This window comes from Pleurodeles waltl, chromosome 7 (assembly GCF_031143425.1).
Source record: "Pleurodeles waltl isolate 20211129_DDA chromosome 7, aPleWal1.hap1.20221129, whole genome shotgun sequence".
Taxonomy (NCBI): domain Eukaryota; kingdom Metazoa; phylum Chordata; class Amphibia; order Caudata; family Salamandridae; genus Pleurodeles; species Pleurodeles waltl.
In genome coordinates, this window is record NC_090446.1 from 1341811795 (window position 1) to 1341835354 (window position 23560).

Sequence of the window (23560 nt, forward strand, 5' to 3'; positions counted from 1 at the left end):
TTAGACAGCATTCTCCTATCAGTATTTGTATTCTCGTTTGCCTCAACAGTATTGTGAATTCCTTAGTATTTTCAACAGGGTGGTGAAAAATGATCTATCAAACCTTTAGTGCGACAGTAGTTTGTTGCAATATGTTGATGATATACTAGTCTGCAGCCCCATAGAACAAGAATGTAGGAAAGATACAGTGCCACTTCTGGTCACTCTCATATAGAGATGATATAAAGTGGAGAAAGACAAAGTTCAGTACTATCAGGAGGATGTCCACTATCTAGGGCAACTACTGTCAGCTTCTTGCCGGCGAGTAACCCCTGAGAAAGCAGTATCTATACACCAAATGACTGAACCAGAGACTGTTAAGGCAATGCAGAAGTTCCTTGGTATCTGCAACTATGTGAGGCAGTAGGTCTTTGATTACAGCAACTTAATACACCCCTGCTGACCTCTATTAAGGAGGCAAAAGGCAGATATGATAAAATAACATGGACACCAGAAATAAAGGAACATTTAAAAAAAATAAAACTGAAATTAAAAAAAGCCCCAGTTTTGGGGACACCTGATTACATCAAAGTGTTTTTACCTCTTCTCCCACTACAATGGTGAAGTGATGATGGCTGTCCTCACACAACAAGATCCTCTCAGACACAAATCCATTGCATACTTCAGTAGTCTGTTAGAGTCAGTTATGAATGGACATTATCTCTGTGAACAAGCTCTCACCACTGCAGCATTTGCAGTACAGAAAAACACCCCTATCATCATGGGGGCACCTTTGTTGCTCTATACTGAACATGCAGTGTTTATCATCATTCTAAAGGCTAAGACTACCCTAACCACACAGAGAGTATCAGGGTACGAGGTAATACCATCCCTCCCATCCTTGAAAGTTGCACAGTGCCATACAGTAAACCCTGCAACATTTCTTGCTCACGCTATATTGGACTCTGAGGATGATGCACACGTCTGGGCAACTTATGTCCCCAATGAATCCAACGAAGCAACAGAGGACCCCATCCATGGAAGTATTGTATATTGTATTGATGGATCCTCCACCATCACCCAGGAAACAGGAATAAGACATAGAGGTGCAGCGGTGGTTAGAGCATAGCAGCACAATTCCTCAGAGACACTTCACATAGTTGAGCAACTAACACTGCAAGCACATTTTTCTGCACAAGCTGCAGAACTGACAGCCCTGATAGTGGCCCCTAAACAAGGAATAGGAAAAGTTATCACTATCCATTCAGATTCCGCCTATGTAGCTACCACGGTACATTCAGGCATCATGAGATGAAGCAGAAGGGACTTCCTTAATTCAGAGGGGAGCTCTGTCATGCATAAAAATCTCTTAAAGGCCTTAATAGAGGCCCTTGCCCTACCACAAGCAGTGACAGTTGTGAAGTGTGCAGCACACACAAATGGACAGGACTTTATGTCACGGGGAAATACATTAGCAGATTGGGCAACTAAAGACACAGCTAGGGCACACCCCTGTCTGTACCATCAGGTTCACAAGATATCCTAGTCTTAGTGGCCCAGGCCGCCTCGCCGCATGAGCCAGAGTCAAACACTACCTCAGATATTATCACCTGATTATGCTGAGACAGCACATTTATATCTTCCAGAACTACAGGAAGCTGCCCCACTACGTGAGAAACAGTTATGGGAGGCTAGAGGGTTCTCCCAGTCTGGGGACAATTTGATCTATAGACAAATATCCACAGGTAAGCCAGTGATGCCTCAGGCCTTACTCATATCTCATGCCCAACTACATTTACCGGCTCACATTTCGAGAGATCATTTGTCTATGCAGATACAAGAAGTTTGGTTTGTTCCCAACCTGCATGATATGCTTACTATGAACATTCATAATTGTACTATTTGCCAACAATTCTCTTCAAACCCCATATTGAAGGTAATAAACTCAACCATACCATGCCCACAAGTACCTCGTAAGCCTCTTCATATTGATTTCATTGATATGATTGATCGATGTAACAACTATTGGTACTTCATAGTTGTAGTTTGTCCTTCCTCCTGGTGGGTTGAAGCAGGACTCTGTGTCTACTGTGATGCCAAGTCAGCTGCAGCTACTTTTCTGATCCTTGAGATGATTCCCAGTTGGGTAATGCCCAAAGGAATAAAATCTGAAAACTGCACACACTTTGTCAATTCCATTTTCACACATCTCAGAGCAATGCTAGGGGTAAAACATAAACTACCCTCCCTCATACCAAGCACCATCAGTGCCCCACCTCTGTTTTGGCACGATTTTCAACTCTGCAAATGGACAGTTATGTATTTTTGTTTTATTTTTTTGGTCTTTTGATGCTGTTGTTTCTGTTGCATTTCTACAGCAACACATGTCTAATTACTATGTCACACGTCTGCGGAGAGAAATAGCTACACATACTAATGTGTCTCATAATATTCATGCTAGCTTGTTAAATAACATGTGGTATCAACAAATGTCATGCATAGGATTAGAAAGCACCAATGAATCATGCTTTGTTTGCTCATTGATACCCCATGCCACAGGGTCAGACGGATTGCACTTAACTGAATAAGTATCCCCAGGAATAGCTTTATGCCTTTTACACCTTTACCTCTGTAAGATTAAGGCCTGATTGCAGCCGACACATGTCAGGGTAGCATATTTTAGAGTTAATACCACAAAGTATCCCACAGATAGAGAGGATATTAAGGATGAAATAGAATGAATGCAGAAAATAGGTCATCACAAGACTACAGAATGGATAGAAATAGTTTTAGACTTAGATGGTCATTACAACCTCTGCGGTCTTTCTGCAAGACCACTGAGGGACTGCTATGCTGAAGACCGCCAGTGCAGGCGGTTTTCTGCTCAGCGAATTATGACTGCTGGCAGCCCTCCGTCCTTTTCTGGACAGAGAGCCGCCAGCAGCCATACTGGCGGTCGGTGGGGAAGTGGAGGTTGCTCCACCTCCACCTCCCCGTCAACAGAACACCGCCCACTGATTCAGCGTGGCGGTGTTCTGTTGACGGGGTGCTGGCGGCGGAGCAGCCCCCATGGATCCCGTCCCCTCCCGGAGGATCAACGGACCAGGTAAGTTGATCGTCCGTTAGGGGAGGGGGGTGTGGGGGTTCTGCGTGTTGTGTGCGATCATGGAGGTGTGCGTGTGAATATGTAGAGGGGTGTGTGAGTGCGTGTATGCATGCGGGGTGTAGTGCGTTTGGAAATGTGTGCGTGTCTGCCTGTATGTATGTCTGTATGGATGTGTGCGTGTATGTCTGTATGTAGGTATGCGTGTATGACTGTGTGTGTGTCTGTTGGCATGTTTGTTAATATGTGTGCGGGTATGTGTGTTGGTGGTGTCTGCATGCGTATAGGGTGTGTGTCTGTGCAGCGATGTTGGTGGTAGGGGTGGGGAGGGGGGGCCCTGCCTCCTTTGCGGGGTGGCAGTGAGTGTGGGGGAGGACTCGGGAGTGAGGGTGGGGGGTGGGGGAGACCCCTATCAGTGCCAGGGAAGGAATTCCCTGGCACTGATAGTGCTTACCGCCATGGATTTCATGGCGGTTCCCAACCCCATGAATTCCATGGCGGTCAGCAGGGTCGTGATACCGCCGGCGGTCTTGTGACAGCCGCTGGTCTGGAAACCGAAGTCTCCAGCCCAGCAATCGTCTCCGCCCTGGCGGTCGGAATGGAGAAGTGGCAGATGACCATCATAATTCAATTTTTTTTCCCGCCAGCCTGTTGGTGGTAATACCGCCACTTCTCCGCCAACCGCCAGGGTTGTAATGAGGGCCTTAGGTTGTTAAGGGATGGCACACCTATCCACAGGATGCAATACCTACTTAGTAATCCCATTGCCCCCGATCATGGCCATAGTCCTTGACTTAAAGTTACTGGATCAGTTTATGCCCATGACCAGTGGCATTCTGAAATTGAGCTTAACTGTAGGGCCACATCTCTATGGAATGGCACTGAAATTAGTCAGGATGCATAATAATAATATTGCGTGATATGCTTGGATGGATGGTGCAGTTAGACCCCGGAGAGTCATAGGATTAATATCTGTTTCTTTATGTTTCACCATCTATGCAGGGAAAAATATCAACAGCAACACCACAATAGATAACGCCGACAAGCAGGGGGGCACCTCCAGCCTCATGGACTATCATTGGCAGTGCAGAGAACTGCTACATTCACAGTTGCCATCTAACTGGAATTGCCTCTTCTCTCTGGCTACTTTGCACACACCAGTCTTGGTCATTCCAGGAGTAAATATCACCAAGTTACATGACCACCACATGAGCCACCCAGCAACCTTGTTGCACCATTGCCAAAGGAGAAGAGCTGCAGAATGTTATGTCACTACCATCTGAAAAGATGTTCTCCAAGAACACAGGTTACTCAATGATGCTCAGCTGTTCTTTGGAAGAGTTCTACTATTAGTTCAGGCAAAAGCAACTGCCCGATGGTTGCAAATGACTAGATGGGAACTAATGAAGGCTATCAATGCCACAAAGGATGGAGTCAATGCCATGAAGGAAGAGTTGTGTGCCATGAGAATGATGATCATGCAGCACTGTTATGTACTTGATCTTATGACGGCAATGGAAGGAGGTGTATGCACCAAGATAGTGACAGCTTGTTGTATATATTATCCCTTCAAATTACGCAGGTAGTGGAACACTGTCGGAGGCCATGCAAACTTTGCACACCTTACAAACAAAAATGGTGGAGGAAGGAGGGGCCCCAGATGAATGGTTTGAGGGTTGATTTGATTGGCTACCATACGGAATATTAGGACTGTCTAAGGCTTTATTACCTCTGATTGTATTATTGCTTTTGATATGTTGTGTTCTTCAGTTAGCTACAGCTTACTTGTAAAAGGATGAGCGCACAGATGGGAGGGATGTTCATAGTCTGGCAAACTACACAAGTGGTAGATACTCAGGGTAATAGATGTCAATTGATACCGTGTGCAGATAAAGGAGTAGAGAAAGCAGTTGAAATATCAAATAGAGGGGGTAATGTTAAGGAAAGTACAAAATGGGAGGAAATCTCACCACCACAGACATCTGTAGCAAGCGTTACAGAACTTTACAAAGTTAAAGAGTAGTACAAACCTAAGCTTCACAAGGACACAAAGTAGGTGAGAGTTCAACAGAAAGCAGAACATAAGATCTGCAAGTTTTAGGTAAATGGCAAAACATGATTAAGAAGCCTGGAAGAATTTACGTTCATAGAGCACCAGCCCATGTCCTAATATCATTGTCATTAGCATGACTTACAAAAGATTGGTCAAAGGTAACTTTAGTCAAGAATCTATAAAGTCAGATAAGAAGTCTTGGGAACAGAGCAATAAACACTTACACACTTGGGGATGGAAGGTTAATGTTTAATCAAAGCTCTGTTAGGATTATAAGGGGAATCGAGAGGAGAGGACACAGTTTAAAGAAGCAAGTGATGTGGTGTATATGTGAAAGTATAATATTAACTCTCAATGCTCTGTAAGGGCTGCCTGGGAGCAGTATTTTGAGATCAGCTTTTCAGCTTTACAGAGGTGACTGATCTCCCAGCTGTTGTGATTAAGCCTACTTTTGCCTTGCCATGGAGGTCTTGTCTCTCTTTATTTCATTTTTCCCTCAACAATAGCTACCTGGGGGTATAAGTTACCGATTCATGAGATAAGTATAACTACAACTGCTGAAATTCTATGGTTTTGTGTATGTAAAATCTGAACCTAACTATGATGCCTCTGTAGCCTTTAAATATTTAGTGAATTTCTAAGATTGTTTAAATTCTATTTCCTACCTATACCATCGCTGTAACCTTTTTCAGTGAATTTCAGTTTTTGTAACCCACAGTAACATTTAATTACCATATGTTAATCCAACCGCTGATGCACACGCCCTGCAGTCGACTCCCCGCATGCAGCCAATCCCATGAAGTGCATGGCCTTTGACAGTGCGCAGCGGAGGTTTGGCTGAAGGTTCTGGAATGCAGCAAGGCCCTGCAGCCAACCCCTTGCAAGCAGCAAACCCCAATGTAAATTAATATTTATTTACCATACATTAATCTAACATGTGGTAAATTGCCTTGCATGCAGCAAACCCAACACCATTGGCCATGCACTGCAGGTGGTTTTTCTGCAGTGCATCTGTGAGTGGGTGTGTGAGTGGCTGTATGAGTGTGTGACTGGGTGTGTCTGGTTGTGTGGGTATATGAGTGGCTGTGTGAGGGGCTGTGTGGGTCTGTGAGTAGGTGGTGGGTGGTTTTGTGGGTGTGTGAGTGGGTGTGTGAGTGTCTGTACGGGTGCGTGAAAGGTTGTGTGGGTGTATAAGTGGGTGTGTGAGTGGGTGTATGAGTCAATGTGTGGGTCTGTGAGTAGGTGTATAAGTGGTTTTGTGGGTTTGTGAGTAGATGTGTCAGTGGCTGTATGTTTGAATGAGTGGTTATGAGGGTAAGTGGGTGTGTGATTGGGTGTGTGAGTGGCTGTGTGATTCTGTGACTGGGTGTGGTGGTGGTGTTGTGGGTCTGTAAGTGGGCATGTGAGTGTGTGAGTGAGTGTAAGAGTGAATGTGTGGTGTCTGTGAGCAGGGTCTTCTATCAGTTATCCGACTCCTGATACACAAAACTGGCCTTTCCTGTCAGGTTGCAGCCAGCCAATCACAGCATTGCTGTTGGAGTGTGGATCTGGGAATCCCCTGCGGGTGATCCGTGATGGATCCGCAACTCTAGATATACATAAATCGTTTTTTTATTTATTTTTTTATTTACATTTTTAGTATACCGAACAAACTGTTAACATTGATAACATCCAGTACCACAGATGTTCAATCCAGTTACTTGTATGTGCATGTTTCCTCTTTGTGACTTTCCCACTGGTCTTTATGTCATATGGCTTTTATTTTGTTACATTTAAGGATTAAGGACCTCATTACAACCCTGGCAGTCAGCGCTAAAGCGGAGGTAACACCACCAACAGGCCGGCTGTAAAAAAAATGGAATCATGACCACGGCGGAAACCGCCAACACATACAGCTACTTTATCACTCCGACCGCCACGGCGGTAGCAACAAACACCACGGCGGTAACCAGCAACCGCCAAGCAAAAGACAATGTACCGCCCACTCCATTACAACCTACCCACACAAGGACAAAAGGAATGAAGTCAAATGAGTGTAATATTAGTAATAATTAGAAATACGTTCATAAAGAAGAAACAGAATGTACAATATATACAAAAGGAGGGACAATGCCCACTCACAAATTGTCCGTGGCCCACTGGGCCAAAACACATAGGCCAAGGCCACACTTGACTACTGCCTCAATACAGAGAGAACACTGCAGGGGTATCAGGTCGAAAACACACAGACACCTCAGGGGGACAGGGAATGGGGGGGCACCTCAGCCAGAAGATGGTATAATGCCACTGCTTCTGGAGGGGGCTCCATGCCCACTGCTCGGTCCTATGGAGTGCAAGCCACAGTCTCTCAAGTGGGTGGTTTGCCCACTGCTTGGTCCTGGGGAGTGCAAAGCCACAGTCTCTCAAGTGGGTGGTTTGCCCACTGCTTGGTCCTAGGGAGTGCAAAGCCACAGTCTCTCAAGTGGGTGGTTTGCCCACTGCTTGGTCCTGGGGAGTGCAAAGCCACAGTCTCTCAAGTGGGTGGTTTGCCCACTGCTTGGTCATGGGTAGTGCAAGGCCACAGTCTCTCAAGTGGATGGCTTCTTCCACTGGCATATGAGGGGGCCTTGTGCCCAGTGTGCTTCATCCTGGCAAGGAGGGGCTGAGTGGATGGCTTCTTCCACTGGTTCTGGAGGGGGCCTTGTGCCCAGTGTGCTTCATCCTGGCAAGGAGGGGCTGAGTGGATGTCTTCTTCCACTGGTTCTGGAGGGGGCCTTGTGCCCCGTGTGCTTCATCCTGGCAAGGAGGGGCTGAGTGCATGGCTTCTTCCGCTGGTTCTGGAGGGGGCCTTATGCCCAGTGAGCTTCATCCTGGCAAGGAGGGGCTGAGTGGATGGTTTCATCCTGTCAAGGAGGGGCTGAGTGGATGGCTTCTTCCACTGGTTCTGGAAGGGACTTTGTGCCGGGTGTGCTTCATCCTGGCAAGGAGGGGCTGAGTGGATGGCTTCTCCCACTGGTTCTGAAGGGGGCCTTGTGCCCCGTGTCCTTCATCCCAGCAAGGAGGGGCTGAGTGGATGGCTTCTTCCACTAGTTCTGGAGGGGGACTTATGCCCAGTGGTCTTCATCCTGGCAAGGAGGGGCTGAGTGGATGCCTTCTTCCACTGGTTCTGGAGGGGGCTTTGTGCCCAGTGTGCTTCATCCTGGCAAGGAGGGGCTGAGAGGATGGCTTTTTCCACTGGTTCTGGAGGGGGTCTTGTGCCCAGTGTGCTTCATCCTGTTAAGAAGGGGCTGAGTGGATGCCTTATTCCACTGGTTCTGGAGGGGGCATTGCACACTGTAATGCAGATGTTTTGGAGAGCAAGGTCACAGTCTCTCACATGGGTGTCACAACGACAGCTTTTGCAGGGGCCAAGACGCACTGCAACCCATGTAGTCACCACTACACATTGCTCTCCGGCGGTGATGTCTGCTCAGTGAATGGCAGTTGCGCTGCAGGTGGCGGTGCTGGCAGTGGTGGTGGTAGCCTCCAGGCCTTCACCTGCAGCCTCGGACGGCTGCCCACTGGGGCTGCTGCTGCTGGCAGTGGTGCTGCTTGCAGTGGGGCAGGTGGCGGTGCTGGCCGTGGTGCAGGTGGTGGTCCTGGCCGCAGTGCAGGTGGCGATACTAGCGGTTGTGGTGGTAGCCTCCAGGCCTTCACCTGCAGCATCGGACGGCTGAAGTGCCATGGCTTGTGTTCGGTGCCCCTTCCTGCCCTTGGCAGATGGTGGTGCCTCCTTGATTCTGCCAGCTGGAGTCTTTGACTTGGCCTTGCTGGCTGGTTGTGCCTCCTTCCCCGTTGCTGGATGCTGTCCCCTTCTTGCCCTTGCCAGGTGGCGGACCAATCTTGGCCTTGGCAGGTGTTGGTGGCACACTGGCTGGGCTGACGGGTGCCTCCTCTCACAGCTGCAGAAACCACAGCAGCCGTGGACTGGGTGGCTGAGGTACTGGTCTGGGTTCTGGCCACCCTGGCCTGAGGTGAAGGACGGGGAGGGGAAAGGGTAGGGAAGAGGTCAATGTCGGTGAGGTAAAGCTTCTTAGGGACACTGGGGTGGGAAGAGGGTGAAGGTTTGGGAGTGGAGGAAGAGGGAGGTGTCAGTCTGCTGTGTTTGGGTGCAGGTGCATGAGCTGGATGCAGTTGTGAGGTGGATTGCTGTTGGTTGGGTGTGTGCTTGCGTTTGTGTACTTTGGGAAGAGGGGTCACAGACACCATGGGAGAGGACACAGGGGAGGTGTGCATGGATGTGGGGGTGGTGACTGCCAGTGAGGGGCGTGTAGTGATAAGCGTGCTGGTGATGGAGGTAGTGGATGAGGATGTAGTGCATGCAGGTGTGAGTGGAGACGCAACTGGGAGGGGGTGGACGAGGAGGAGGAGGGGGACACAGTGGAGGCAGTGGATGTTGGTGTGTCTGGGGTGGGAAGAGGGTGAAGGTTTAGGAGTAGAGGAAGAGGGAGTGGGTGTAGGAGGTGTCAGTCTGCTGTGTTTGGGTGCAGGTGCATGAGCTGGATGCTGTTGTAAGGTGGATGGCTGTTGGGTGTGTGTGTGCTTGCGGTTGTGTACTTTGGGAGGAGGAGTCGCAGACACAGTGGGAGAGGACACAGGGGACGTGTGCATGGATGTGGGGATGGTGACTGCCAGTGAGGGGCGTGTAGTGATAGGCATGCTGGTGATGGAGGTAGTGGATGAGGATGTAGTGCATGCAGTTGTGAGTGTAGACGCAACTGGGAGGGGGTGGACAAAGAGGAGGAGGGGACACAGTGGAGGCAGTGGATGTTGGTGTGTCTACATGGGGATGGTGCTTGTGTGAGTGCCTGTGAGATGAAGTGAGGTGCTTGTGTTTGCCTGAGCCACTTCTCTGTGTTGATTTGGGTGATTGCTGGTCTGAAGGTGTGCTTGGGATAGGCTGGGTTTGAGGGGATTGGGACTGGGTAGAGGAAGAAGGAGTGGGGAGGCTGGAGACAGGGACAACGGCTGCCATCAGTGCAGATGCCAGAGCCTGGAATGCTCTCTGTTGGGCCACCACACCAGAGTGAATGCCCTCTAGGTATGAATTTGTTTGTTGCAAATGCCCTGCGACACCCTGGATGGCATTCAGTATGGTTGACTGCCCAACAGTGAGGGATCTCAGGAGGCCATTAGCCTCCTCACTGAGGGCAGCAGGGCTGACTGGGGCAGAGCCTGAGGTGCCTGGAGCGAAAGAGATGCCCACCCTCCTGGGTGAGCGGGCATGGGAAACAGGCTGAGGGGCTGTTGGGAGGGCGGTGCTGGTACGGGGGTGGTAGCTGTACCTGTTGTTGGGGTGGGCACAAAGGTATCCGCCACCGCCAGAGAGCTTCCATCGGAGGAGGAGTCGCTGTTGGTAGTGTCCCCTCCAGTCTCCGTCGTGGTGCTCCCCTCGCCCTCCGTCCCACTGGTGTCCTCACCATCGGTGGATTCGGCCTCCAGGCCCATGTGGGATGCAGCTCCCTCCGTCGCCGGTGCCTCTGCTCCTCTGCCAGATGATGCTAATGCACACAAGGACAGGGTGACAAAACAAGAATGGGGGGAGGGAAACAGAAGATACACTTGGCCAATGCCAGCAACAACACTACCGTTGGTGTACACAACACACAGGGATCAGCCCTATGCACTAGGCCATGCACTACCAGTTACAAAGCTAGTCACCAGCCCATGGGGTACATTGCCTAACGCCATTAGCTGCACACCTGAAACCCACAGGACCCTGCCCAGTAGTAGATGCCCACTAACACTATTGGGGTTGGAGTGCTTCAGATCCTGCCCAACAAGGGACCTACCCTGCCAAGTTCGCCCTGGCCTAGGGGCACCCACAGCCCACATCCCCCACCCAGGTAAAACCTTAACGCGCGCAAAGTCATGATTATGAATCTGTACTCACCCCCTTGTGGCTGCTGTGATTCCTTCAAGCGCCCATCCAACTCCAGATAGGCTACCGCCAGAATGTGGAACATCAGGGGGGTCAGGACACGACGGGCACCCCTTCATCGTTGGGAGGCCATCCCCAGCTGGGCCACCTCTGTCTTCCTTGCCCAGCGGCGCAGGTCCTCCCACTGTTTGCTGCAGTGGGTGCTCCGCTTGTCAAAAACCCCCAGGGTCTGTACCTCCTTGCCGATGGCATGCCAAATAACCTTCTTTTTCTGATGGGCGCTGACCTGCAGAAATATATGCATAGAAAAAGGTATTAGTCATACCGTCCGGACTGTTACACTCATGGCCCACAATATCCCTCCCATCCCCTTACGCAGACATTGACCACCATACATGCAGCACTCTACCCAGGACCCCACAGCCCAACCTACACGAGGTTTACACTCACACAACAATCTATACATTCATGGCCCACGCATCATACTCACACAGTGTACTCACCTGTTTGTCTGGAGGACCATAGAGTAAAGTGTACTCGGGTATGACCCCATCCTCCAGTCTCTCCAACTCCTCCGAAGTGAAGGCAGGGGCCCTTTCCCCAGACACTCAATCTATTATCGCTGCAGACATAGGTCACAGCAGCACTTGCAGTGTAGGTCCTCTCTTGTTGAAGGTCAGGTAGCAAGTGAGTGAATAGATAGAAAATGGTGTTCATGTCTGTAGCGGTGCGTACCGTCACCGCCGGCGTACATCGCCATTGGTTCCTGGAACCCATAGGGCCCAATGATAACCCATAGGAAGTTGCGCGGTGGTCATCGACCGCCAACCCTCAACGGCGCACAACGCCAGCGGAATTACCTAATTTCCACTTGTCTCTCCTCACAGGTCAGGCAGCCGCCATTTCAGGGGGCACAGGCCATGGCACCTAACTGTGTCACAGCAGACATTGGCACATCAACTGACTGTCCAATTCACATAGTGTTTCTGTTAAGGAAGAAATGCATTTTTATTTTCACATATGTGTGAACATAACCCTCGGCTCACCGTTTTTCACTCTAGAGTTCAACCGCTGAGGATGACTAGGAGATGGAGACATCCCCCCGTGTACAGAACCCTGGTGGACCTGGCGACAATGGAGGACGGGCACATTATCCTGACCTACAGACTTGATAGGGCCACAATCCAAGAACTGTGTGCCCAATTGGAACCATACCTGATTTCAGCTATCCGCCACCCCACAGGTATCCCCCTTTTAGTGCAGATCCTGTCAGTGCTCCATTTCCTGGCAAGTGGTTCCTTCCAAGCGACAGTGGCCATGGCATCAAGGATGTCTCAGCCAACGTTCTCCAATGTGCTGACCAGAGTGTTGTCTGCCCTGCTGAAACACATGCATTGTATTCCCCCAGGTGGAAGATTTGGCCACAGTGAAGGATTACTTTTATGCCCTGGGACATTTCCCAACACCATTGGTGCCATTGATGGTACACATATTGCATTTGCCTCTCCCCCCCGGAGAAATGAACAAGTGTTCAGGAATAGAAAAAGCTTTCACTCTCTGAATGTGCAGATGGTGTGTTTGGCAGACCAGTACATCTCCCATGTGAATGCCACGTATCCTGGCTCTGTTCATGATGCCTTTATCTTGAGGAATAGCAGCATTCCATATGTGATGTCTCAATTCCAGAGGCACCGGGTGTGGCTAAAAGGTGAGCCCATGGTCCCCACCCAGTTGATGTAGAGATGTGGGTGTGGGTTTGGCCCAAAGGGTGAGTGTGTGGCTAACAGGTATCCCTCGGTAGTTACAGGTGACTCTGGTTACCCCAACCTCTCATGGCTACTGACCCCAGTGAGGAATGCCAGAACAAGGGCAGAGGAATGTTACAATAAAGCACATCGGCGAACAAGGAGGATAATTGAGAGAACCTTTGGCCTCCTGAAGGCCAGATTCCGGTGCCTCCATCTGACAGGTGGATCCCTGTACTACTCACCCAAGAAGGTGTGCCAGATCATTGTTGCATGTTGCACAACCTGGCCTTGAGACGCCATGTGCCTTTTCTGCAGGAGGATGAGCCTGGAGATGGTCGTGTGGCAGCGGTGGAGCCTATGGACAGTGACGAAGAGGAGGCAGAGGAAGAAGATGTGGACAACAGAAGTGCACTCATTCAACAGTACTTCCAGTGACACACAGGTAAGGCACTGTAACTTCACCTTCCATTACAGTTTTGTGTTTGACATTGAACATGGCAGCCTGATTTCCCTATGTCTATGGCCGCTTACTATACCCTTTGGCCTCTCTATTTTCAGATCTCTGTGCCCACTATGGCTCCTGGTGTGTTTATTGATGCCCACTACAGGTTATCCCTATGTTAATATTATAGTAGATTAGAAATGCAATGTTTACAGTTTTGTGAAACTAATAGATGTGTCATATAATCCACAGACTCCATACTTGAATTTGTTCAAAGGGTGTTTATTTTGGTGCTAATAAGTGGAGGGGGTATTGCAATGGGCTGTGTTGCTGATGGAGGAAAGTCCAGGGTAGAGTCCAGTCTATTTGTATCACAGGTGCATTGTCCAAGGGGGCATAGGAAGGGGAGCAATGGCAGTTCAAGGTGGACAGGGTGACTGAGTGGGACAGAAGGGTGACAATCAGGAGAGTCTTATTTCCTGGTGGGGGTCTTGGCAATGTTCTCTGGCTTCTGCCTGGATTGCAGGGACGTTTTGCGTGGTGGTTCTCCTTCTGCAGGGGGAGGGCTGCTGGTGGCCTGTTTGTCCTGTGGCAGGGCCTCCTGTCCACTAGCGCCGGTGGAGGTGGAGAGCTGTTCTTCGCTGTGGCTAGTGTCAGGGGCCCGTTGGTGTGCCACTGCCTCCCTCATGGTGTTGGCCATATCGGCCACCACCCCTGCAATGGTGACCAGGGTGGTGTGGATGTCTTTCAGGTCCTCCCTGATCCCCAGGTACTGTCCCTCCTGCAGCCGCTGGGTCTCCTGCAACTTGTACAGTATCTGCCCCATGGTCTCCTGGGAATGGTGGTATGCTCCCAGGATCCCTGCAAGTGCCTCGTGGAGAGTGGGTTCCCTGGGCCTGTCATCCCCCGTCGCACAGTAGTCTTCCCGCTTCCCTGTTGTCCTGTGCCTCTGTCCCCTGAACTGTGTGCCCACTGCCACTGACCCAGGTCTCTGATCGTCCTGTGTCTTTGGGGTTGCCTGGGGTCCCTGTAGTGGTAGACACACTGCTGATTGACGTGTCCTTGGGACAGAGGTATGGGCCTGCTTGGTGGGTGCTGTGCTGGTGTTTCCTGTGGGGGGAGGCTCTGTGGTGGTTTGGGACTGTGGCAGGGTCACCGACTGTCCAGAGGTCCCTGATGGGCAAGGTTGATCATTGTGATCCAGGCGTGCAGAGCTGCTGTCATTACTGAGGGCCTCTACTGTGGGGGGACTGGATGTGGCTGGCACCTCCTCTCCGGTGATGTTGAGTGAGGGTCCTGTGGGGATGTAATTGCAGTGTTATTGTATCTGCGTGTGCCATCTTGTGCATGGATATGTTTCCCTCTATGGTTGTTATTAGCAAGGCAGCTTTGCCTTGTGTGAGTTGTGCTTGGTTTGGCTATGTGATTGTCAATAGTGTGCATGCTGTGGTGATAGGTGTCCATGCAGGGCTGTGATGGGTGTTCATGTATTGGTGTTGCATGCAGGGCTTGGTATTGGGATGGGTGGGTTGTGATGGTGGGGTATATGTGAGGTGGTGGAGTGATGGGGGTGAGGGTGGGGGTTGGAGTTTGTGATGGCATGCAGGTAGAGTGGGGGATATATTAGTAAAGATTTGACTTACCAGAGACCAGTCCTCCTGCTACTCCTGCAAGGCTCTCAGGATGCATGATCGCCAAGACTTGCTCCTCCCATGTTGTTAGTTGTGGGGGAGGAGGTGGGGGTCCACTGCCTGTCCTCTCTACAGCTACCTGGTGTCTTGCTACCACAGAACGCACCTTCCCCTGTAGGTCGTTCTACCTCTTCCTGATGTCATCCCTAGTTCTTGGATGCTGTCCCACTGTGTTGACCCTGTCGACAATTCTGCGCCACAGCTCCATCTTCCTTGCAATGGAGGTGTGCTGCACCTGTGATCTGAATAGCTGTGGCTCTACCCGGACGATTTCCTCCACCGTGACCCTGAGCTCCTCCTCAGAGAACCTGGGGTGTCGTTGAGGTGCCATGATGTGGTGTGGGTGATGTGTGAGGTGTTGTGTGTTGTGATGTGTGAGGGGATGTGTTGGTGTGTGTTGTTGGAGGTGCGTGGATGTTGTGTAAGTGATAGTGTTGTGTGTCTGTGGATGCTGGTGTTGTTTATGGTGGTGTCTCTCTCTGGCGTGGTTTCAGAAATCTGGAAGTAAGGGTTTGTGGGTGATGTGGGTGTGTGCTTTATATTGGATTGGATGTGTGGGTGCGGTGTGTGTATGCATGTCAGGTGAGTGTATTTTGAATTGTCCAATGTGGTTGTGTTTTGTAAATGTGTGTGCATGGATTCGTGGGTCGTAATAGTGTGGGCGTATTCCTGTTGGCGTGACGGTGGAGGTTTTGTTATGGCCAGTTTATCACTGACCTTTGGTGTGGCGGACTTGTGTGGGTGTCTGGATTATGGCGGATTCCGAGCTGTGGGTCGTAAAAGCTGTAGCGGAATTCCGCGGCCGCAGTGGTATGTTGGCGGTCTTCTGCATGGCGGTAAGCGACATTTAGCGCCAGGGTTGTAATGAGGGCCATAGTGTCTGTCATGGTTTCGGGCGGGTCTGATCAGGACTTTGGTTGAGACACCCCTTGAGGTCACCGAATATCCTAAAGAGGTAGTGTACTGGGGCAGAAGAGCAGCTAAAGGCATACATGGAAAGGACAGCTATAGACAGGCACAGGAAACAGGAAAGTAAAAGCAGAGCAACCCTTGCGTGAACAAATAGTAAACGGATTACTAATGGACAAACACGCTGGGGTTGTACACAGAGTAGGGCACAGAACATCCCACAGTGATAGTGAATGTCAATGCCTCTGTGAAGTTTGCTCTTACAGATAGTCACCCTGCCAGCCCCATAGAAAGGAGGCAGCAGAAGTGATTCTGTCTCTGGACCCTAGAGCACAAACAAGAAAAGTACTTACATACACAAGACAAGCTCTTGTGGGTCCAGCTGGAAACACAATGGCAATTCCTGGAAAAACAGCAATAGCACATTGTCACTGTTAGGCACAAAAGACAGCGTATAACACTAGACAAGGATGGGGGCTGGAATTGCCTCCTGGAAACCAGGAGCCAACCCCAGTACAAAGGAGGACACTTATTCACTGGTGAAGACTGATAGAACACTTACCAGACACAAATACCGAAAGGAAACGGAAACAGAAGGAACAAACTAAGAGGCAGAGGCAGGACCATGACAGGCTCAGGCTGAAGCAAAGGCAGGACCATGACTGGAAAACAGGGCTCAAACCTCTGGCTGGAACAAACAGAGACAGGAAGGGGAAACAGAGAGCAGGCTCTGGCTGGAACAAGCAAGGACAGGGTTGGAATAAAGGGAGTAGGAATAAGCAGTAAACAGGACTGGGAAACAAAGAGCAGGGTAAGGCTGAAACAAGGCAGGAGTAGGACAGAGAAACAGGGAGCAGGCTCTGAAAGAAACAAACAGGTAAAAGACTAAGAGATAGGGAGCAGACTCTGGCTGGAACAATCAGGAGCAGGGCAGAGAAACAGGAAACAGGTTCAAGCTGGAACAGAACAGGAACAAAACTGGAACACCATCCGATAATGGGTCTGTAACACAAAGGAATCGAACTCCAATGCACGACGGGGATCTTGAGGAAATGGCTGCTTATAAGCAGTTCAAGCTGCAGAAAACCCCAGTTGGAATCACATGACTGGGCTGCACAGGAGATGTCTCAGGTGTGTGTAGTTTCAGACGCTCGCAAGCCCGGGAGGAGAGGATCCGGTGAAAAGGAGAAACTGGAATTCTCCCATAGAAAACAATGGGAAACAGAATCCAGGCTTTCCTGACTACCAGGCTGTGCATTATGGGATTTACAGTCCCAGGAAGCAAATGTAATACTACAAAAGCACACCATGGCGAAAAAAGAAACAAACGGGAGCCAGCAAGGGACTCTAGATAAGTGTTCAAGGTGATTCCCAAGTTTCCAACAGCCCCCTTACAGCGCCCCCTAGAAATGGGACGACAGAGTCATAACAGTGTCAGCCTACCATCAGGTTCAACTACACCCTGAATCTCAAGATTTGACATTGATCACACCCATGGCAGCATATAAGTTTGCGACTATGAAATTTGGTCTAGTATCAGCAGCTTCTTTTTTTTCAGAGAACCTTGTCCTCAATATTGAAAACCATACCAGGTGTTTTTTTCTATCAAGGTGATGTTTTGGTCTATGGGAACAGCAAAGGGCAATATGATGAAAGGGTAGGATTATTTGTTTAAAAAATTGAGAATATGGTTTGACTGTCAAAACGTAGAAGTGTAAATTATGGCTGTGAAAAAATTAATTACTTGGGGCACATACTGACTGCAGAAGGCATAGACCCAAAGAAAGAACTGATGGAAACCACACTAAAATTAAGTGCCCCAAAAAGTAAAGATCAATTACCCTTATTTCTTGAGATGGTGTAATTCTATAGTTAAGTTTGTTGACAGTCTGGCAAAGAAGACGTTCACTATGAGAAAGCTGATGAAGAGTAAAGTTAATTTTGTATGGAATGAGACATGCAAGGATTAGTTTAAAAATATTAGGAGATGTTTAGCTTGTGCACCTAAATTCAAATCTTTCACTTCTGGCTAAAAGGGCCATCACTGCTCCTCCTGCTAGCACAAGAGGTCTAGGAGCAGTACTCTTATAGAAGGTTTGGAAAAGAGACACAATAGCTTTTGCGTCAAGGGCCTTGAGAGGAGCTGATGTTTCCTTCTCTGTCATAGAGAAAGCAGCCTTAGTTCTCTATTGTGCTAAAAACAAATACAAGGGTTTTATATGGGGAAACAACATTAAAGTATGCACTGATCACAAACCCCTAAGAGAGAGATTCATGAAAAAAGGTTTAGAAGCAGTGTCAAGCATAATCAGAAGTTGAGTTATCAGCTTATAAAACTATGGCCCTCATTACGAGGCTGGCGGTTATGAGACCACCAGCCTCGCCATGGCAGTCCTACCTCTGCGAAGCCGGCAGTAAGGACCGCCACATCAAAAGTTGTGGGGCTTGGCAGACGTCAAGCCTCCATAACTTCCCCTGGCCCGCCGGTGCAGTCGCACCGCCACAGCCGGCGGTGTGCACCTCCAACCCAGGGGCAGGCCTCAGCCTGCTGTCTGGATTGCAAGGCTGCAAACCACCAGGCTTTCCGTGGCAGTCACCCCAGCACGAAAACCCTGGGGGTCACGCACCGGGTGACAGGAATCTTCATTCCTGTCACCGGCACACACATGCACACATGTCCCCACACATGCACACATCTCCCCACCTGTCCACACACTCACAAGCCCCCCACCCCTTCACACATGCATGCATTCACATACACACCCATTCAACATACGCATACATACACTCAGGCACCCCCACTCACTCGCGAACATGCACAGACACCCCCACTCACTTGCATTCATCCACATGCACACACAGGTTCACATTCACTCGCATACACGCACGCTTTCACCACCCTCTTCCCCCTCCACAGACACGCACAGATGTACCCACACACACAGGCACCCACCGCCTTCGGACGGCCACATACCTTCTCCATCGAGGAGGACGTCCGGGAGGGCATAGGTCCTGGCGGTCTTGCATCACCAGTACTACCACGCCAGCAGGACTTCGGCAATCGGTATTATGGCTTGTAATACCGGGGTGGAGTCCTGCTGCAGTGGCAGTGCTGGTGATGCACCTGCCTCTGCACCGCTGACCACCAGCACGACTGCTGGTGACTTTCCACCACAAATAGGGCTGATGGCTGCCAGCATTTGTAGTCTGGCGGCCTGCACACCGCTAGCCCTGGCGGTCTAGTGGTGGATTTGGCTTTGGCGGTCAGGGAAATTGACCGCCAAAGTCAAAATGAGGGCCTACATGTTTGAAGTTGAAGACATACCTGGGATCAGATATAGTGCAGCAGAGTGCCTATCCAGACTAGTAGATGTCCGTGGATGAAAGTGAGCTTGAAAGAATGAAAGTGGGGTGGAATATTTGACAGAAGATGTGTGCTCAATAACAAAGCATACTATTTCTGAACAAAAATGGAAAACAGAGATGGAAAGTAATCCCATTTTAGTAAAAGAAAGAAAAATTCTTTCTGGGGGTTGGAAATCAAAAGGCTAAGAATGCACACAAGTAAGACCTTTCTGGATGGTCATAGAAGGACTTGCCAGGGTGGATGGCTGTTTGTTGAGAGGAACCAAATTGATCCCGCCAGAGAAGGTTAGAGAGAAACTGATTGATTTGAGGGTCCTTTAGGAATTTCTAAGACTAAAGAAAGGTTAAGAGAAGATTTCTGTTAGCCAGGCATGGACATACAAATAGAAAGATTAGTTAGAGATCATAGCAACAGTGACAGGATTTTACTGACCAGGAATCCTATGCATAGTCGTAAGCTCCCTGAAGGGCTGTGGATGGAGTTTGACCTAGATATTATTGGTCCTTTATATGGTGGAGCAAACACTCCATTTATGATAATTGTTTCAGACTTGTACTCCAGATGGCCAGAGATAAAGTTTGTCTTGGATATCAACACCAAGGATGTCATCAAGTTTTTAGAAGAGGCATTCATGAGAGAGGTTCTGCCAAATTCTATTCTTACTGACAACGGTGTGCAATTTTGTTCAAATGAAATGCTAGACTTCATTAAAAATAATGGCATAAAATAACACTGTTGTGATTTGTACCATCCCGAAACCAACAGGGTTGTAGAGCGGTTCAATAGATCTCTTAAGGAAGGGTTTCAGTTAACAAAGCTTAATGTCTTGGACGGATGAAGTGATGAAACGTTTAGTAGCTGATTCCTCATGCAAAAACAACAAAAAAAGCTCTGAATAATTGAAAGGGAGGAAACTAGGAGTGAGAGGAATATTTAAGTCTGCCTACCGAACTGCAGGTATTTGTTGATCATGGGTTAATCTTGTGATGGGGAATTCCAGCCAAAGTCCGCCAATGACCACATGGGGGAATATATTTCCTGCAAGGCTCCAGGAATGTGAGCGAGATTTGGAGTCCCCTAGCACAATTTGGTTATAGGGCCTGCTTCTCCAGTAGAGCTGAGTGCTCTTGTGCACCGTATGGTGCAGTTCGCGCAATATTTTCCACACTACACAGGCAACAGTGCTAAATTAAAATGCAAGCAGCGCAGCACCCACATATTCCACCCGATTGCGGAACTCCACAAAATCTTGTAGAGTTTTTATGTAACACATCAGAATTCCACAGAGCAAAACTCCAAGAGTTTCGCCCAAACCTTCAAGAAGTCCTAATGAAAAGTTCTTTCCTGAATGGAGGAGGAGGTAAAAGGAATGGGTTGGTAGTCAATCTTAGAGGCAGAAAGAGGTAAAAAGGCATTTTGAATGCAAGAAACGGTGTGATGGTGTATGCAACACCAAGCGTTTGGAACTGAAAGTAGGCTATGTGGTTACAATCAGAGCCCCCCCACTGGAAATAGCAAATGGTCAATGTTTACCAGTTCCATGAATGTTGTAAAAACATTTTGGAATGGTGTAAAATCTCAAGATGGTAGAGTTTGGAATTTAGGGGGAGTTGCAAGGAAACCGTCTGGAAAAAAAAATTGAACCACGACCATGGCAGAAACCGCCAACATAGACAGCTACTTTAACACTCCGACCGCCACGGTGGTAGAAACAAACACCGCAGCGGTAACCGCCAACAGAGAGGCGGAGGACAAAGTACCGCCCACTGTATTCCAACACACCTATCCGCCACCTTTTCCGGGGTGGAACCAACTCTATCAAAAGCACAGCAGAAACAGTACACAGAAGGGAAACCACTCACCTCTTGACACCCAAGGAGGAACCAGGACGCCATGGAGCCCGAGTTACACGTCCTGTCCATGCTGGTCTCCCTCCTGCTGTATCAGGAGCAGGACAGATGCCGACGACGACCGCAGTGAGTACTGCACCAAAACACAGGGGAGGGGGAGGGAAGAGAGAGTGACACACACACGCAACACGCAATACTCCCACCCCCACCCTCACCCATAACACCATTCACACAAATACATGCAGCAACATTACATATACACCGCCTCACCCCCTGGAAGAACGCAAGGACAAAAGGAAATGATTGTAACAAGTGTAATCAAGAACAATCAGATAGTGAAAGTTCAGAAATCAGTATATACAAATATGTACACCAACTACAGAAGTCCGGATAGTGTTCCAATCATTATCTGTGGACCAGTGGTCCCAAAATGCATGGGCGAAGCCCACACAAGATACCTGACTCGAAACAGAGAGAACACTGCAGGGGCATCAGATCGAAATGAAACAGGCACCTCAGGGGGAAGGGGAGGGGGGTACCTCAGCCGGATGAATGCACAACGCCACTGCTGCACGAGGGGGCTCCATGCCCATTGCTGTATCCTGGGGAGTGCAAAGCCACAGTCTCTCAAGTCTTTCCAGTGGGTGGTTTGCCCACTGCTTTCTCCTGGGGAGTGCAAAGCCACAGTCTCTCAGGTCTTTCCAGTGGGTGGTTTGCCCACTGCTTTATCCTGGGGAGTGCAAAGCCACAGTCTCTCAAGTCTTTCCAGTGGGTGGGTTGACCACTGCTGTATCCTGGGGAGTGCAAAGCCACAGTCTCTCAGGTCTTTCCAGTGGGTGGTTTTCCCACTGCTTTATCCTGAGGAGTGCAAAGCCACAATCTCTCAAGTCTTTCCAGTGGGTGGTTTGCCCACTGCTGTATCCTGGGGAGTGCAAAGCCACAGTCTCTCAAGTCTCTCCAGAGGGTGGTTTGCCCACTGCTTTATCCTGGGGAGTGCAAAGCCACAGTCTCTAAAATGGATAATAGTCTCCACTGGTTCTGGAGGGGGCATTGTTCCCAGAGTGCTTCATCCTGCCAAGGACTGGGTTAGTGGATGTGATTCTCCACTGGTTCTGGAGGGGGCTTTGTGCCCAGAGTGTTTCATCCTGCCAAGGACAGAGGTAGTGGATGTGATTCTCCACTGGTACTGGAAGGGGCTTGGTGCCCTGAGTGCTTCATCCTGCCAAGGACTGGGTTAGTGGATGTGATTCTCCACTGGTTCTGGAGGGGGCTTGGTGCCCAGAGTGCTTCATCCTGCCAAGGACTGGGTTAGTGGATGCCTTTCTCCGCTGGTCCTGCAGGGGGCGTGGAGCCCAGAGTGCTTCATCCTGCCAAGGACTGGGTTAGTGGATGTGATTCTCCACTGTTTCTGGAGGGGGCTTGGTGCCCAGAGTGCTTTCCGGACAAGCATTGGGTTAGTGGATGTGATTCTCCACTGGTTCTCGAGGGGGCTTGGTGCCCAGAGTGCTTCATCCTGCCAAGGGTAGTGGATGTGATTCTCCACTGGATCTGCAGGGGGCTTGGTGCCCAGAGTGCTTCATCCTGCCAAGGACTGGGTTAGTGGATGCCTTTCTCCGCTGGTCCTGGAGGGGGCTTGGAGCCCAGAGTGCTTCATCCTGCCAAGGACTGGGTTAGTGGATGTGATTCTCCACTGGTTCTGGAGAGGGCTTGGTGCCCAGAGTGCTTCATCCGGACAAGAACTGGGTTAGTGGATGTGATTCTCCAATGGTTCTCGAGGGGCTTGGTGCCCAGAGTGCTTCATCCTGCCAAGGGTAGTGGATGTGATTCTCCACTGGTTCTGGAGGGGGCTTGGTGCCCAGAGTGCTTCATCCTGTTAAGGACTGTGTTAGTGAATGTCTTTCTCCACTGGTTCTGGAGGGGGCTTGGTGCCCAGAGTGCTTCATCTGGCCATATACTAGGTTAGTGGATGGGATGTGATTCTCTACTGGTTCTGGAGGGGGCTTGGTGCCCAGAGTGCTTCAACCTGCCAAGGACTCGGTTAGCGGATGCCTTTCTCTACTGGTTCTGGAGGGGGCTTGAGTGCTCCACATGCAGTGTGGCTGGTCCCATTACCTAACATGGGTGTGTGTGCCACGGGATTGCCTAGGAACAGGTAACATGATACGCCATGGAGGCAGAGACATACCCCACCCTGCTGCGGCTTTGCCTTCCACCTGCAGGTGCAAACAGTGATGAGAGTCATGCCTCATGGAAGCTGAGCAGGGTCCAGGAAGTCTCCTCCAGCCTCGGACAGCTGCCCCCTAGGGATGGTAGCCATGTCAGCTGTGGTGCCACTGTCTGAGCATGTTGCGGGGCTGGTGGCGGTGCTCGCGGCGGTGTCTGTGGCGGAGGTGCTGGCGGTGGTGCATGTGTCAGCACCTGTTGAGGGACACAGTAGGACGTCTCCTGCAGCCTTGGACGGCTGCCCAATGGGGAAGATGCTGGGGACTGTTGCTGAGGCTGCAGACGTGCAGGTGGCG